At 44.2% G+C, this 18,138-nt stretch overlaps 1 long non-coding RNA gene across 1 annotated transcript; it reads right to left on the reverse strand.

The window, feature by feature from the left end:
• Positions 1-1,833: 1,833 nt before the first annotated feature.
• LOC125157151 (uncharacterized) lies at positions 1,834-18,082 on the reverse strand. Its single transcript, XR_007148880.1, has 3 exons — positions 17,987-18,082; positions 15,229-15,329; positions 1,834-1,948 (listed from the first exon to the last, which is right to left on the reverse strand). It is a non-coding gene; the product is annotated as an uncharacterized LOC125157151 (long non-coding RNA).
• Between the last annotated feature and the right edge of the window lie 56 nt (positions 18,083-18,138).

Below are 18,138 nucleotides of genomic sequence, written 5' to 3' on the forward strand. Positions count from 1 at the left end.
GCAATGCAGACTTGGGCAGACCCTTAAGCATTAGGTGGGCATGAGGGGTCTGGCTGGGGAATGGAGGAAGAGACTAGGAGTTCAGGCAGACCCCCAGTATGTTCTGCCTTGAGATGAATGCTGGTAGTTGGTCGGAGGAGTCAGGCTGGCTGGGAGGTGGTCTGAGGCTACAAATCCTGGGCCACAGGAGGACAGAGGAATCCAGAAGGGCTACCTCCAAGAACTTTAGAAACCTCTGGCCTTTCCTGGCACAACTAGAAAGACAAGCAAATTCCCCTCAGGATCTTAATAAAATATAGTTCAAAGGCTTATCCTCCTGTTTCCTCTCTCATGAGGGGGCTCCCTGAGATGCCTCAAAGTATCCGGGGCAACAGTTAGGAGGCCAGGGTTCTAGTCCCGTCCTTGCTTCCTTGAGCCTTCTCCTTTCTAGGCTTCAGTGTCCCTATCTGTACAGGTGATAAGGCAGGATAGGTAGAGTGAAGTCATAGTTTTCAAACTTTTTCAGTTTGGAGCACTTTCTTTAGACACAATCTTTATGTGGCAGCTCAACATGTAACACACCTGAAAATAGAGCTGCTCAAGCCCCTTCTCCTCCCTAGGGGTTTTGCCAGAATCTTCATGGTACCTCCCATCCCTGGGTTAAAGGGTGTTAAAGATCACCGGGTTAGAGCAGTGGTCCTCAGTCTTGAGCATGCACCAGCATCCCCTGGAGGGCTTGTTAAACCATAGATTGTTGGGCCCCACCCTTGGGTTTCTGATTTTGCACATATGGGATGGGGCCAAGAATTTGCACTTCTAACAAGTTCCCAGGTGATGTTGATGTTACTTGTCCAAAGACCACACTGTGAGGACCACTGGGCCACATTACATCTACAGACTTTCTATGATTCATGCCAAATCATTGAATATTCACATTAATCCACAACAGATAAATTTTCTATGATATTCAAGCAAGGGAGAGCATGCGGCATTGTGCCTGGCACAGAGTGGACACTCAGAGCTGGTGGGATCTAATTCTAAATGCCCTGCTTATAAGTCTCTTTAGGTGTAAAGCCGTGCTAGTGGCTGCTCAAGGGATTGATGGAGGCATAAGCCTTTCCTTTAATGAACTTACAGTCTGTCGTGGCCACTCTATGCTCTGGGAAATATAAACCCCACTAATTCCACCAAAAGAGGTTATTTCATGTTAAGCATTATCCTTTCTAGACATTCTCTTTTTTCCAGGGGAAACTCCCTGGGAAGAGGGTAGCAGTTTGGTCCCTGACCACTCAGTGTTTCCCATGGGTAGGGAGCACAGCTTTTATCCTGTATGAGCTCTTCCAGGGCAAAGACCTTACCTGTACCATTCTTCCCATCACCCTCCATGGCTCCTAGCCCACTGGCTGGCCCAGAAGGCATTTGATACAAGTTTGCCAAGTAGAATAAAGGAAGCACTAGAGCCCAGGCTGGACTCAGCCCATGCAGGCCACCAATTCCCCTATCATTCCTGGCTCAAAGCCCCCATTCCCAGCCTCTGGTCACTGGGGACATTGGAAGAGCATTCAGGAAAGGGACATCTCCAGCCATACTCACTTGGGATTGCCACCCTGGGGGGTTTTGTGAACTAGCTCCAGAAATGTGTGGGGTCTCCCATTCCCAACATCCTCCTTCTCAGCCTCCATACTTTCTTAAATAAATTGGCACTGACCCTGATGACAGACTTGATCATTTCCTTTTGCTCCGTGATTGTGCTAAGTGACTGCCAAAGGCCCTGTTCCTGAATAGTCAGCACATTCCTCAGGACAGTGAGTGGGAGCCCATCTGCTCCCATGCTTCCTTTCCTTTATTGTGCTATTTTAGCTTCAATTTCCCATTTGGACAAGAGTATCTTCCAGACGCTGGGGAAGAGGAGAGGGTGGAGAGAAGCGTCACAGTTTTCCTTCATTTTTCATTCATCTTCCTGGTTTCTCTGGAAAGAAATCAACAATAATCATACGATGTACCCAGCACTACTCTAAGCTCTCTACACGTGTTCATGCACTTAATCCTGATAACACCACTGTGAGGATGGTACAAATATGATCTCCATTTCCCATATGGGGAAACTGAGGCACAGAGCAAAAAATGACTTGGCCAAGGTCTCACAATATGTGACAGAGCTGAGATTGAACCCAGGCAGGTCTGGCTCTGGAGGCTGAGCGCTTCCCCACTGGCTCTACCACCTTGCAGGACTTGGATTCTTGAGGCTCTAGACCTGGGCCCAGGGATATCTGAGGCCAAGCCCTCTTTCCCTCTTCACTGTCTGTCAGCAGGACCTAAGGTCACTTGCATTAAAAATGGAATTCCTTGGGGCGCCTGGGTGGCTTAGTCAGTTAAGCGTCCAACTTTGGCTCAGGTCATGATCTTGTGATTCGTGGGTTTGAGCCCCGTGTCAGGCTCTGTGCTGACAGCTTGGAGCCTGGCACCTGCTTCAGATTCTGCATCTCCCTCTCTCTCTGTTCCTCCCCTGCTCTCACTCTGTCTCTTTCTCTCTCAAAAATAATTAAAGACTAAAAAAAAAAATTTAATGAAATTCCTTGCATAGCTAAAGGTGCCCCCCATCCCTTGCCAATGACCCACTCATTTAATGTCTGAACTCCCAGATCCTAGGCCAACAGGAGAATGCGGACTCTACCTCAGGGTTAGTTGCATCGGGCTGATATAATAACGCAAAACCGCTTTGGGAATTGACTATTCATTGTGTGCTCTTCTTCTTATGCATTGCTTCAGAGTCTCACAGAAACCATAAAGCAGGTTTCAGGGAGGAACTGAAGCTCAGAGATCTCCCAGTAAACCACAGACCTAGCACCTGTGCACTTGTTGCTACACTAAATGTTAAATAAGTAGGCAGCATTCACTGAATGTCAGGTGGTATCTAAACATTCTCTTGCACCGAACCATTCAATCTTCACAAGAACCCTATTAAGTGGGTACTATTATTATCCCTATATCCCTATTTCAAGGATGAAGAAGCTGAGGCATGGAGAGGTCAAGTAACTTGTCCAAGGTCACACAGTCAGGAAGTCATAGATCTGGGATTTGAACCCAGACTATTGACTTAGACTGTTGGATCCCTGATGTATGCTATTAACCACTACACTATGCTACCTCTTGGCATTGAGGCCACCTCAGAGCCCTTGAGGTGCCAGGTTATCATAACCCCCTCCACTTCTTCTTCTCCTTTTCTCCCTGCTAGTCCAGATGTACTTCCAAATAACCATGACTGGAGGCTCTGGAGTCAGACAATCCAAGGTTCAAATTGCAGCTCTGTAATTCACTAGCCGCGTGAACTCTCTTTCTTTCTGTGCCTCAGTTTCTTGATCTATAAAGTAGGGATAGTAATGGCAGTGATCTCATAGGGTGGTTGTAAGCACTTAGGTCAAATAGGGTAGATTCCCCCATCACTACCACTGCCTCCTCTTCTCCAAGCCAGCTCCAGCATCCTACAGGGGGAAATGGTGCTTCACGCCCTTGCAGTTATCAGTTTCACCCTCCGTGTCTGTCTCTTCCTGTCCCAAATGAAAGACAGCCTTCAGCTACAGATTCCCTAGGCTTTTCAAAACTTGGTGATTACAATTCCTCCCAGGAGATCAGAGAAATCCATTTCCTTAGCATTCTAAGCAGGAATTCTATTGTCATTTGGTAACTCAAACATGGCCAAGGTGGCCCAGCCCATCTCCTTTCCTCTCCACCCTTAGTATAGGCAAAGAAGAGACACTTTGCTGAAGCATACTGAGTGGCGTGCCATGGCCAGAGTCTCCCAGAAAGAAATTCACAATAAAGAAAGACGCCCATTTCAAATATTTATTTGGAATATGAGAATTCCTTGCTACACCAGTAACTGTGGAAGCAAGCTTTTCCTTCTTGCCTTCTTTACAGAGAGCCTATAAGTACTGGATAGGGAATACGAATTATCTGGTATCTTTTTCCACCTTCCTCAATGTTTTTGTCCTATAATTCTAGTCTTCTCTAGTTGTCTAGTGCTTTGTGTCTTTAACTCAGTGGGTAGAGCACAGGGCTACCCAGGAGCAGGCAAGGCAGTCAGTATTAGACAAGGAAGGCCCCTTCACTTAGTTCTTCATTCACAGTCTGAGCCCTAACCCTGGCCTCTGACCATCCTTAATCTCCACAGGTTGAGTGTGCAATTGCAGGATGAGGTAACTCAAACCTAGAGAGGTAAAGCAACTTGTACTGCATCACACAGAAGCAACCCTCCCTCCCAGCCATACCCCGACCACGAACCTGCAGCCCATGTTTTTAGCCTCAAAGGAATAAACTACAAGCATCGGGATGTATCAGGGCAAAGGGATCCCTATGATTAAGGTTCCAAACTCAAGGACAGGTGAGTGGACAGCACATTTTTGTCCCTGAGGGAGAATCCACTGTTCCAGTCTTCCTAAAGTGAACCGGGGCTGTTAAAAAATTTTTTTACCCAGGAAGAGTGATTTGAATGATGAAAGAAATCAATAAATTGCTATTGAATGTAGTCCAACCTCACTTACTCAAACTAATGGAGGTAGCCCTTCAAATTAGTGAATCATTTGTATTGTAGGTTACGTGTAATGAAATGAAGCTTTATTGCTTTGAATAATTCACAGTAACTCCAAGTAGGCTGACAAATCGTAGCCTAATTGAGACTTGCCTTAATGTAAGGGAAAAAAAAAAGAATCCCCAGCATCAATCATTTATATGCAAATGGTGCTTCCAAAGGAGTGACAAAATTTGCTGCCTAGAGTATGGAAAAACCAGCACATGGAGTCCGTTTATTCAGATGGCTCTTTCTGCCAAGAGTGGGCAAAGTAAGGCCAGGTAGGGCCCAAGCCTACTCATTGTGCTCATGAAGTGTCTTCTAATGAGGTTTTACTGTAAAAGGAAACAATCGGAGAGTGACCTTAGAGGTAGCAGGTGCAATCCATCCACTCATGGAATAAAAGATGGTTTGGGAATACTGTCACTTCCTTTCATTTTTTTTTCCCTAAGAAGACGTTACACCAAAAAAAAAAGTCACCAAGGCAAGTCTAGTACCTCAGTGCTTTGTCAAAACCCGGAACAAACATTCAGGGAAAAAAAATCTGAAGGTCGAGGAAGGGAAATAAGCAAGAAGAGTAAGTAAAGCATGAATCATCCATTACCACCTGATGGCTCCTTAAAAATAAAAATAAAACCATGGAAGGAAATAGAGTCCATGCCACAGTTTGGCATTTTGCTAGAGGACCTGGCACAGACTCTGTACTCTTTTATTTCACAGAAGGAACTGAACTTTGGCTTCTGCCTTAGATTGCCTTTTCCTCAAGGCCTCTCAGAGTTCAGGGTTAGATGATGCTTGCCCAGCACTGGCACCCACTTCTCTCTTGGACACTGGGAGAGAAGATGGGAGAAGTGCATTTTATCTACATGTATTTAATTACTTTCGCCTTGTTTCCCAAAATCTTGGAAGTAGCTTACTACAATAAAATAATGATAAGATAAAAACAGAGAGTCACGACCAGGAGAAATATCAATAGAACTTTTAAAAATCAAGTGTTAAAAAAAAACAGCAAGGGACGTATAGTGGTGAACTACAAGGAACTAAAAAAACAAAAGCAGAACTGAGATTCAACCAAGCTTGGTCCAATGGACCATCTCCTGAAAGAGCACAGGCTCCCCAGATGGACCTATCTATAAAAGTGTGATCCTGGGCCAGATATCTAATTTCCCTGAGCCTCAGTTCCTCATCTGAATCATGGACCTAATAATAGATATTATCTATTCCATGGAGTTTTATGAGGATTCAATGTCTGTAAACCACTGATCCCCACTATCTGGCAGAGGACAAATGCTCAATAAATGGTAGATATGAGAATTGGTATGAAGACAACCTCACATTATGTGATGCAAAACATTTACCCATGATGGCATGTTGTTTGATCCTCACACCAACCAGAATTTGGGCCCAGGATTACAGGGAAAGGAGAGCAGAGGAAGGGGGCAGTCCTTACTGGAAAGTTCCATCAGGAGGTGGTATTCTAGCTGGATCTTTTGAAAGATAGGTAGGATTTGAGGAGATAGAACTGAAGTACAGATTAGGAAGAAGATGGCAGTTTATAGGAATGGTAAGAAGACCCTCCCTACTAGAGTATAGGGACAGGTAGGGAATAAGGGTAGGGAGGGGAAGATGAGGCAAGACTCTAGCCAGATGGTGAAGGAATTTGGACCCCATTGGACAGGAAATGGAGAGTCATTCAAGGATTTTGAGCAGGTTGAGCAGGGGAAGGATGTGACATGTTGAAAGGGATGTTTTCAAAGGTGGAGTCTGTCTGCTGCTGTCTGCTATGTGCAGGCTGGGGTGGGGGGTTGGGAGGAGGCAGGGACTGGTAAACCAGCTGCAGTGGCCCAAGGAAGAGACAGATGGTGAGAGCTCATGCTAAGGTGATAGGGATGGAGAAGACAGGAGATTCCACTTAGGGGAACCTGAGAGAGAGTGATTTGTAATCTACATGTTTTTCTTCTAGACTCAAAATTCCATGAAGACAGGGACCATGCATACCTTGTTCATCCCTGTGTCCCCCAGGATTTAGCATAGTGTTTGGCACATAGTAGGTGTCAGCAAGTGCAAAATGAATGACTGTATTCATGCATTCCTCCATACAAACACTGAATAAGAATGTTTGCTTGCTCAACAATAAGCAATAGCACAAGGAAAACAAAATAGAAGATGGCCCAAAAAATTTCATTGACTTAACTTTCTTTCACTTTTCCTGGACTTACACTGACAGTCTGGTGTAGGCAAGTAGCCCATAAAAGAGCCAGAGCAGGCTGGGGAAGATGCCACCTAAAGCAGAATTCACACAGGCCTGTATAGGAAGCAAACCAACCACACAATCCCACAGATGGTTCTCACAATATAGGAACATCACAAAGCAGGTAAATTATGGATGAGGGGAGGTTTTTTTTAATGGGGGTATTTACCTTACAAAAGAATTAACTGAAAATCTATTTAAAGTGACAAACTGCCTTGCTATTATATTTAATTTGGGACCGGAATTTGACTTACTGAAACTGCATTTCTGTGCAAGACAATGTAGAATAATGACAACAACCCTGATTTGGGAGTCTGGAGACCCAATCCTTGGTCTAAACTAGTAGCAGATTAAGGTGGTTAATAGCACAGGTGCTGGAGTCAGGCTGCCTGGGTTTGCATCCTGGCTGCACCTTGGACAAGTGTCTTAGTTTTTCTGAGCTTCAGTTTCATTATTTGTAAAATGTGATAATACAACATCTGGTTCTGCTTCATAAGGTTATTGTGAGGGCTAAGTGGGGTAATGTATGTAATGTGTCCGGCAGTACCTGTAAGCTTTCAGTAAGTGTTAACTTTTACTTTGAATCCTAATTTAGGTAAATCATTTCTCTTCCTCTGGGCCTTGGATTCCCCCATGAGACTGAGGCTTTTTTCATTCTTACCTTAGGGACATGTTCCTTACCTATACTACAAATTCATTATCTAACACACATAAGGGTATCTCCATCCTTGAGAGTCCCTAGTTGATAACTGTGCCCTTAGAAAGACCATTGGGATTCTGAGAAAAGAGAGAAGGCCCAAGCATACACAAGACTAAGATAGATGTGGTTTCTTTAATATACTTTGTAAATATCCCAACTCAGCTATCACCCCTAAAGTCTAGCCCCTTCTGCCCCTCCCAAGCTGCCCTACTTCCTTAATCACCTTCATCCCAAGCCCAAGAGTACTCCTCTTCTCTGAACAGCTTCCCCAGCCCGCCCTGAATTTAGAATTAAGACCCCAAGTTCTTTAGGTTTCTCTTCCCCACCCCCCACTCCAACCCAGGGAACTACAATCAGAACAACCTCTGCTGCCCTCTGCTGTCTGGCTCCAGATATGCTGGCTCCAGTTAAGTTAAGTCCGCTTCCAAGCACCTATCAGTTTCTCCAGCCCCTATCTGCCACCCTGACCTTGAGAATAAAATGCAGTGTCTTCAGCGACACCCACACGCTCCCCTAATCAACACAAATACACCCACAGTCTTCCCTTATGCAGACCCCACATACCCAAGCTATAGCTGGTGTGGTCCATGAGTTTGGAGCTGTTGTCTTCAGCAAAGAAAGTGAGCTACTAGAGCCAGCCATATTCTGAGTCTCCTTCTTAAACATTCCACCATCATTTGCTGAGCATTTGCTCTGTGCAGGGCACTATGCTAAGTGTTGCACATGCATTATCTTACTGAATCCTGGCAACAACCTTGCAAATAGGGGAAATTATTATTATCCCCATTTTACAGATGAACTGAGACTCAGAAAAATGAATGTCTTGCCTAAGGACTCAAAGCTAGTGTGTGTGAGAGATGTGGTAGTTGTTACAGACCCTACCTGGTTTGTCTGTCTCCATTCTCTTCTTACCAAACTAGCCCCCACACCATGGCCAGTGGTTAAGAACACAGACTTGGGAGTTAGATCTGGATGGTTCTAGAAGCTCACTTTTTTCAGTGAAGACAACAGCTCCAAATTCATGGACCACACTAGCTGTGACTTGGGTAAGGCAGGTCTGAATAGGAAAGGCTGTGTGTGCATTTGCATTGATTACGGAAGAATGTAGATATGGAAGACACTCACAATGATCTTTAGATACACTTAGGAGGTGGAGATGACATGACAAAATATGGCGATTGATTGCATGTGAAGGCAGGAGAGAAGAAAGCGTCTGAAATAAGTCTCAGGATTCCGGCTCAGACAAATGGGTGGATAAGGATGCCAATCATTGAGATAGGAACATTGGAGATGATTGGATGAGGAATGTGATGGGATGTAGGGGAAATGAAGAGATCCATTTTGGGCATGGTGAGTGTGAGATATCCAGGTGGAGGTGGGCAGTGGACAGTTAGTTTTATGAGTCTAGAGCTCGGGAAAGAGGTCTGGGCTGGCATCACTTTGTAGATGGGAGATTTTCTAGAGACAGTGAGATGCACGAGTAAAGAGATTGCTGAGGCCAGAGAATCAATATTGGAGGGGAAGGTGGAATAAAAGAAGTGTAGGTGGAGGACTAGGGAGCAGCAACCACGGATACAGGAAGGAAACCAGGAAAAACTATCAAGGAAGTCAAAGAAAGGGAAAGTTTCAAGGAAGGAAGAGTTCTACCGGATCAACTACCACAAAGAGATCAGGGCCCTTAAAACAGTCCTTTAGATTTTGTCATTAGAGGGCTGTTCTGGAAACAGAATCCTGAGGGCTATTGCTGTCTAAAAAGAAAAGTCACCTTAGGGACCCCTGGGTGGCTCAGTCGGTTAAGCATCCAACTTCAGCTCAGGTCATGATCTCACAGTTCGTCAGGTCGAGCCCCACATCAGGCTCTGTGCTGACAGCTCAAAGCCTGGAGCCTGCTTCAGATTCTGTGTCTCCCTCTCTCTCTGCCCCTCCCCGGTCACGCTCTGTCTGTCTATCTCTCTCAGAGACAGAGAGAGAGAGAGTTAAATAAAATTAACATTAAAATAAATAAATAAACATAATAATAAAATAACATTAAAATAAATAAGTAAATAAGTCACCTTAAAACCTAGTAGCTTAAAACAACAAAAATCATTGTATTAGCCTATTATCTCTCATGGTTTCTATGGGTTAGGAATTCTGGGGACTAAGTGGTCTGGCTCAGGGTCTCTCGTATAGTCACAATCAGAGTGGCTGGAGCTGGAACTCTGTGGGGAAGAAGGTGGCTGGAGCAGCTGGGAGCTGGCTGAGCATCTCTCTCTCTTCATATGGTCTCAGGGTCTCTCCAAAATGCCTCCTGAATGGGCTACCTTGAGCTTCCTCGTAACCTGGAGGTCTCAGGGTAGGCGGACCACTTACATGGCAGCTGAAGGCTTTGAAAGTGAGGACCTCATGTTTCCATACACCAACAAAAACAATCCACAAAGAACTTAAGAAAACAATTTCATTTATAATAACATGCAAAAGAATAGCTATCAATAAATATCACCAAGGAAGGGAAAGTCTTATATACTGAAAAGTACAAAACATTGCTTACTGAAATTAAAGAAGGTCTTGGAAAGATATCCTGTGCTCATGGACTGGAAGACACAATATTGTTAAGATGGCAGTATTCCCCCAAAGTGAGCTAAAAATTCAATGCAATCCCTATCAAAATTCCAATGGAGTTATTGTGCAGAAGTGGAAGCTGAGCATCAAATTCATGTGAAATTACAAGTGGTCTTGATGGCCAAAACAATCTTGAAAAAGAAGAATAAAGCTGTAGAACTCACACTTTCTGGTTTCAAAATGTAAGTGTTTTCAAATTATAAAATTATAAAACCCATAGAAGAAAATATATAGATAAATCTTCATGACCTTGGATTTGGCAATGAATTCTTAGATATGACACCAAAAGCCAAACAACAAAAGAACAAAATAAATAAATAAATTGGATTTCATAAAAAGTATAAACTTTTGTTCATCGAAGGACATTATCAAGAAAGTGAAAAGATAACCTATAGAATGGGAGAAAATATTTGTAAACCATGTATCTGATAAGGGTCTAGTGCCTAGGATACATAAATAAGTCTCACAAATCAACAACAAACAAACCAACTTAAAAATGGGCAAGGGACTTGAATAGACATATCTCCAAAGAAGACATACAAATGACCAACCAGTGCGTGAAAAGATGCTCAGCATTATTAGTCATTAGGAAAATACAAGTCATAAACATGAGACCATTTCACAACTATTAGTATGGTTATAATTTTTAAAAAGGAAAATAACAGGCGTTTGAAAGGCTGTGGAGAAATTGAAAACCTTGTGCGTTGTTGGTGGGGAATGTAAAATGGTGTGTAAAATAGTTTGGTGACTCTTTGAAAAGTTAAACGTAGAATTACCCTGTGACCCAGCAATTCCACTTCTAGGTATATACTCTAAAGAATTGAAAACAGGTGTTAAAACAAAAAACTTGTACATGGATGTTCATAGCAGCAGTGTTCACAATGGCCAAAAGGTGGCAATAGTCCAAATTTCCATCAATGCATGAATGAATGAATTCCATCAATGCATGAATGAATGAATAAATTGTGATACATCCATACAATGGCATATTATTCAGCCATAAAAAGAATGAAGTACTGATAATGCTAAAATAGGGATGAATGTTGAAGACATTATGCCAAGAGGCTAGACACAAAAGGTCACGTGGTGTATCATTCCAGTTATATGAAATGTACAGAGCACATTCTACAGAGACAGAAGGTAGATTAGTAGCTGCCAGGGGCAGGAAGAAGGGGGGGGATGAGTATGGGGTTTCATTTTGGGGGTGATGAAAATGTTTTGGAACTATACAGAGGTGGTGGTTGCACAACATTATGAATGTACTAAATGCTACTGAAGTGTTCATTTTAAAATGGCTGGCTTTGGGGTGCCTGGGTGGCTCAGTTGGTTGATCATCTGACTTCAGCTCAGGTCACGATCTCACAGTTTCGTGAGTTTGAGCCTTGCATTGGGCTTGCTGTCAGTGCAGAGCCCACTTCTGATCCTCTGACCCACTCTTTCTGCCCCTCCCATGCTCAACCTCTCTGTCTCTCAAAAATGAATAAACATTTTAAAAATTAATAACTAAAATGGTTTTATGTTATGTAAATTTTACCTCAATTTTTTTTTAAAGGAGTATTTCTGCAAACAAGGCAGGAGCCATACTGACTTTTCTGATCTAGCCTCAGAAACCACATGGTGTCATTTTCACCATTTCACAAAAATCCACCCAGCTTCAAAGAGAATAGACATAGTCCCCACGCTCAGTGGGAGAACACCTCAAAGGTCATTGGTGACTCTAACAAGAGCACCTGTCGTGGAGTCGTAGGGGTTAAAATCACGCCACAGTGGGCGAGGGTCTGGATGAAAAACTTGACAAGAGGGCATAAAATGCCTGAGTCAATGAAAAGACATGGTATGTTCCAGAATAAAAACAGCCAGTCTTACAAAGATAGACATTCTCTCCAGATTAATCCATACATTTAATGCAATCTCAACTCGAATCATAACAGAATTTTGTAGGGCTTGAGGAGCTGATTTTGAGATCACCTAAAGAAGAAACTATGCAATTATGACAAAGAAGTATTTGAAAAGACAGAGGAAGGGGTGCCTGGGTGGCTCAGTAGGTTTTTGGCTCGGGTGATGATCTCATGGTTGGTGAGTTCGAGTCCCACATGGGGCTCCATGCTGACAGCATGGGGCCTGCTTGGGATTCTCTGTCTGTCTCTCTCTCTCTCTCTCTCTCTCTCCCTCTCCCTCTCCTTTTTCTGTATCCCTCTCCGACTTGTGCATTCTCTCTCTCTCTCTTTCTCAAAATAAATAAATAAACATTTAAAAAAAATGAAAAGGGGAAGAAAGCCTTGCAATACCAGCTCTCAAAACAAAACATAGACTATAGTAACTAAAACAGTGTGATGTTGGCACGAACAGATCAATTGAACACAACAGAGTCCAGTACAGCCCCATGTAGGCATTGTAAATCAATAAGGAAACCTATACTAATCAATAAATGATGTTGGGACAATTAGTTGTCAAATTAGAAAAAGAAAACCATACTACTGTTGGATCTCTACCACACATATCATATCCAAACTCCAGATAAAATATTGACCTAAAACACACATGTACTCACACACACACACACACACACACACACACACACAAATCTAAAACTCTGTAAGAACGTTTGTAGGATAATATTTTCTTTTCAAGTAGGTTACAAATCCTATAAATTATAAAATCATATCTTGATAGATTTTTTTACTACATAAAAATTAAGTCTTTAAAATGAAAGACAAAGCTAAAAGGGAGAAAATATTTGTGGCATATAAATATCTGCAATATGGCAAAAATATAATGGAGAAAGATGTAAAATATATAAAGATCTTTTTAAATCAATAAGAAAAAGACAAATAACCCAACAGGAAAATGAGCTAAGGAAAGGAACATGTACTCAGAGATGAAAAAATAAAAGGCAAATAAAACATATAGAAACATACTCAACCTTCAGTGGCAATAGGGTAAATACAAATAAAACAACAAGTGACAAATTTTCACCCATCAAGTTGATTAAAATTTTAAAAATTCATGCTATCTGTGTTGATTAGGTTGTAGAACCAGTTATTTTCATACTCTGTTAGTATGAGTGTGATCTGGTGCAGCTTTTCTTGGATGGCAGTTTGACAGAATCTACTGAAATGAAAAATGCACACTTTCCACTTCTAGATGTGGATCCTAGAGAAATCTTCCTATGTGTGCAAAGATTTTCAGTTCACTTGTTTGAAATAATGCAAAGTCAGAAACGACTAGAAGGTCCATAGGTCATGGAATGTCATGGAATGCAGGGAGTTTAGGAGTTTGAGGACCAGGGTAAAAATCTGGAATTGCCTACGAGGGCAGCAGGAAGGGGAACTGAACCAGGACAAGTAAAAAGGATTGCCAAGTAGCAGCAAGAGGCCTGCTGATATTTGGCACCATGAATTTGGAGTGACTCCAACCCACAGGGGTGTGATATTTTCTCCTGTGAAGAGGACAGATAGTTCAAATGCCTTGGGGTTCACTCATTCATTCAACAAATATTTACAGGTACCTACTAAGTGCCAGGCAGTGTTCTAGGCTCTGGGACACAGCAGTGAACAAAATAAATAGAGTCCCTACTTTCATGGAGCTTGCATACTACTGAGAGAGATGGACAAAAATAAGCAAACATAATAATACATTGCCAGGTAAATGCTCTGAAGGTAAATAAAGGAGAATAAGAGGATAAAGAATGACAGAGGCCCTGTTCAAATAAGAAGATCAGGGGAGGTCTTTCTGCAGAGGTAACATTTGAATGAAGGTCTGAATGAAGTAGAGTGAGCCATGTTGATATCTGGAAAAAGAGCATTCCTATTAGTAGGAACAGTGTGTACAAAGGCCCTGGGGTAGGAGTATGCTTTACTTGAACATGGAGATTGGCAGGATGGATGTAGTGGAAGGACAAAAGTACAGAAAAGCTAAATGTGCTAATAAAAGGGAAGTTGGGGTGATGGGTTATGTTATCTGGACCAAATAGGGAGGGAAGTGAGACTGGGGATGCTGATAAATGGAGACAAAGAACATAAGTGACAGGAAGTTTCGGTGAGGTAAAGAAGCAGGTATAATAGAAGTGAGGGAGAGAGGACTACTGACAGAAGGACAAGAGGATGTGGTCAGAGAATGGGAAGCTGGAGTTCAATATATCAGAGCATGGCAATACCCAGCGATGACAGGGCCCAAAATGTTACTTTTGGTGTGGTCTGGGCAAACTTCCCAGATGAAGTGACACTTGAGGTGAGACTTGAAGGAGAAGGAGTTCACAGGGCAAGAGAGCAAGTAAGGACATTCTAGGTGGAGAAAGAAGAACAGGCAAAGGCAGTGTGGTGAGACAGGACATGATGAATAAGCAAGACAGAAGGCACTGTGTTTGGAGCAGATGCATTGAGGAGAGAAGCATTGGCTGACAGAGAAGTGAAAAGGGATCAGGGTACAAAGAAGACAGATGGTTGGGAGAGTGCCCAAGGACCACCAAATAGAGACTTAAGTGGAATTGAATGGAACCTTGGTGAGCCACAATGGTACTGTAGCCACATGTCCTTCAGTAGCACAAGGCCTCTGAGGGGGCAGCACAGGTTTCTAACTTGACTGACTAAGCTTAGCACTCATCCAGGGCTCAAGGTCTGACTCACTCTGTGCCCAAAGAACTAATCTAAGCTAACTGGCTCACAAGGAATTCCAGCAAGGCCCACTGCATCTTGCTAACAGAGTTCCTGTTCCATAACCACCATCTTATTCCATGAGGAGGAGTCTGCTGCTGGAAAGGAGTTGCCTGCTGAGTCCTCCAATCACAGCAAAGGGAAGTCCCACCCTACTCTGAGGGGATAAACTCCCCTCCTGCTGCCTGGCTGAGAGTGAGGTTCTGGGTCTCATCACAACAAAGACCAGCTTCTATGAAACTGAATCTTGCCTCCACCCTCTATGACCACCCCATGCGTATAATACACACATACACACACCATGCAGCCCCGGTAGGGCTTGTCTTTGTCAAAACAGGGCATATATGATATAATGGCCACCCAACAGCACCATGGCAGCCTTCTGGGGGTAGAGAATTGCTTCCATCAAGGGCGTTCCTTCCAGGTTAGGGATGGAAGGCTAGACCACATTGTTGGGATTTATTTAGCATCAACTCACCAAACTTGTATTGAGCCCACTCATTGCTGGACTGTGTCTTGGGTGCTTTGGTACATCCAGTAATTTGTAAAAGCAAGCTTGTGCCCTCAGGGATGGGTGACCTAGAAGGATAGAATCAAGAAAGCAAAGGGTTAACACAAATCTTTTTAAATAGAGGCTCAAACAAAATGTTATGGGAGCCCCCAGTATGGAGGGATGAATTTGAGGGGAAGTTCAGAGCATGGTGGATGAGGTGACTTTTGAACTAGACTCTGATGAATGGAGAGAATGTGGCCAAGAAGAGATGGGTGATGAGGCATATCAGGGAGGAAGGAGATGACCACCGAACTGGAGAGATTGAATTCTGTCCTGAGGACTGGGAAGAATGGAGGAACTTCAGATGGGGGCAGCAGTGAGGCCCAATGGAGGGAACAAGGGCTGTGCAGTCCCCCAGGCTCAGGTTTGTGTCCCAGCTCTGCCACTGGTCAGCTTGAACCTGGGCAAAGCCACTATTCTTCTCTAGCCTGTCTCCTCTTCTGCAGGTGAGGATCCCACTTGTCTCCAAGCATGGTTGACAGACTTGATGGAATGGTGGGAAGGGGCTATGCCCACATGGCCAAGGGCACCCAGTCTCTCAGCTTCTAAGGTCATATGAGCAATTAGATCTGAACTCTCCTTCCCATCTGCATAACTGCAGGACCTCAGGTCCCCTTTCAACGTTTCATCCTCAGCAGTATCTTGAGACATCCCCAGCAGGGTGTTTGGCCATGCTAAGATCCCCACTTGGGTCTCTGACTTTCCTGCTGCCATGGGGCTGCTCCACGCTCTCTCAAGCTGCTGTTTATGTCATTACCACCAGTCAGATGCTTAACTGACTGAGCCACCCAGGCACCCCCAGGTAGGTGCATTCTGATGGAAGTTAGGTAGTCATTGTTGCCCAGGGAAGGCAGACCCAGGTCAGAAGGCAGGGTAACGAGCTTGAGGTGGGATCAGGGCACAAAAAAAGAGGCATATACAGGGAAAACTCTGAAGAACAAATTCTCCAACTTCAGAAATTGGGCTTTAGGCTAGGCCTGGGCCTCAAAGTGAGACAGAGACGGGAGGCCTGTGCAGTCCACAGAAAGACTCCAGTGACTTACAGTTCTTCTAAACTACTTTGATACAAGGACTCTCAGCCATTCACCCTCCCCACCCTGAATCATTTCTTTCTACTTCAGGCCTGTTGCCAACTTGAGTTCAAGTGCCCCAAACTGATGAGTAAAGACATTGCTTTTGAGATAAAGAGATAAACTGAGGGTGAAAGCAGGTGAGGTCATCATTGTCACCAGGGCCAACACAGGCTCCCTGGAGACAGAACCACAGGGCTGAGTACTGTGTGCGGCCTTGGTAGCCTTCAAGACCATCCCTGGGCAGAGTCCAGAAGATGGGGGAGGGATGCCTGCTTGGTTTATTTGCTTCCAGGGTTGACACTTCAGCCCAGCTGATCTTTGCTATAATATTAACTGCCATTTCAGCAGTGTTGGATGCCAAGGGTAAAAAGAACAAGGTACAGATGAGACCGGTTACATATTTGACTTAACACTTACATAGCACTTACTCCTCACAGCAAGCATGCTGAGAGCTCCACAAACATGAACTCATTGCTAAAAATTTAGTCTTGTTATTTCATAGACAAGGAAACTGTGGGCTCAAAGAAGTGAAGTCACTTGCCTGAGACCACGCGGCTAGTGGGTAACAGAGCTGGGATTGAAACCCTGACAGTCTGGCTCCACTGGTGAAGGCAGGGCTGTTGGTCCTACAAGGCTATTGGGGTTCCTCCTGTGCATGGCTCCATCAAGTCTACATGCTTGCCCTTCAGGGTGGCTAGGGCAGTTCACAAGGGAGTAAGGGCCTTTGCTGGGACATTTCCCCAGTCCTCTGGTTCCTGGGAATCACGTCATCCCCATTCATGGAATGGGGGTGGGGAGCCAGGGATAAGACAGCGGGAGCATCAGCAGTCCCAGAGCCACACAGGGTTCTCACAGTCTTTGTCCTTGGTCTGTCTTCTGAGGCTGTGGGCTCTACTTTTATTCCTGGAGGTGGAGTTCACTGAACCTCCTTCCTCATTTAAATTCCCCTCCTTCAAGGAGTCCAGCGAAGGCCCCCTTTCCCTCCTCCGAATGGGTCTATTTTATTGTATTTGGATTAAGTATTTGAAAGCCACCTTAAACTTGTTGCAGATGTAATCAGAGTGTAAATACATTAAAAATAAGATCAAAAGGAAATGTGTGGTTTGCCTCTCGGGACCGCCAAGCTAGACAAGTACCTGTCCATTGGGTCTGTTTGTCTCTCACAAGTATTGCTTTTCTGGCCAAGTGTTCTAGAGGGCATTTTTGGGGAGCTGTTTAGGCACTGTGCATCCAGCTGCCCTCTGATGCCTTGGGTGTAGACACAATGCTGGCCTCAGCTTCTCCACTTCCCCTGTAGGGACTCATGCTGGTTAGGAGTGACCTATACTGCAGGGGAACCAAAGCCTTGTTCTAGAAGCTATGGCAGAAAGGGCATGTCCAGTTCACTAAATTTGTCTTCTGGAGACCCCCAAACTCCCCTTTTTGAGTCTTTTTCCCTCTTCAGTGGCATCTCCTGGCCCATCCAAATGCGGTCTTCATTCTGTCTCAGATATGTGGCTCAAACAGCCTAATGGAACCCCGCCATCCCAGACATCCCAAGAGAAAGGCAGTCTTCCTCTCTGCCAGTGACTGGCAGCATTTTTAGAGTGGGCTCTACCGAGGGGACTCACCCCAGCTGAAGAAAGTAGCTCTCCTGCTGTAACGAACTTCCCCCTTCCCTGAGGGGTGCAGCGGGGCTTCCCAAACACTAGGGAGTGAGGACACTGGCTTTTTCTGAGACAAGCCAGCTCAGAGGAGGAGGAAAGATAAACATTCATCTGGG

Source organism: Prionailurus viverrinus, chromosome X (genome assembly GCF_022837055.1).
Source record: "Prionailurus viverrinus isolate Anna chromosome X, UM_Priviv_1.0, whole genome shotgun sequence".
Classification (NCBI taxonomy): domain Eukaryota; kingdom Metazoa; phylum Chordata; class Mammalia; order Carnivora; family Felidae; genus Prionailurus; species Prionailurus viverrinus.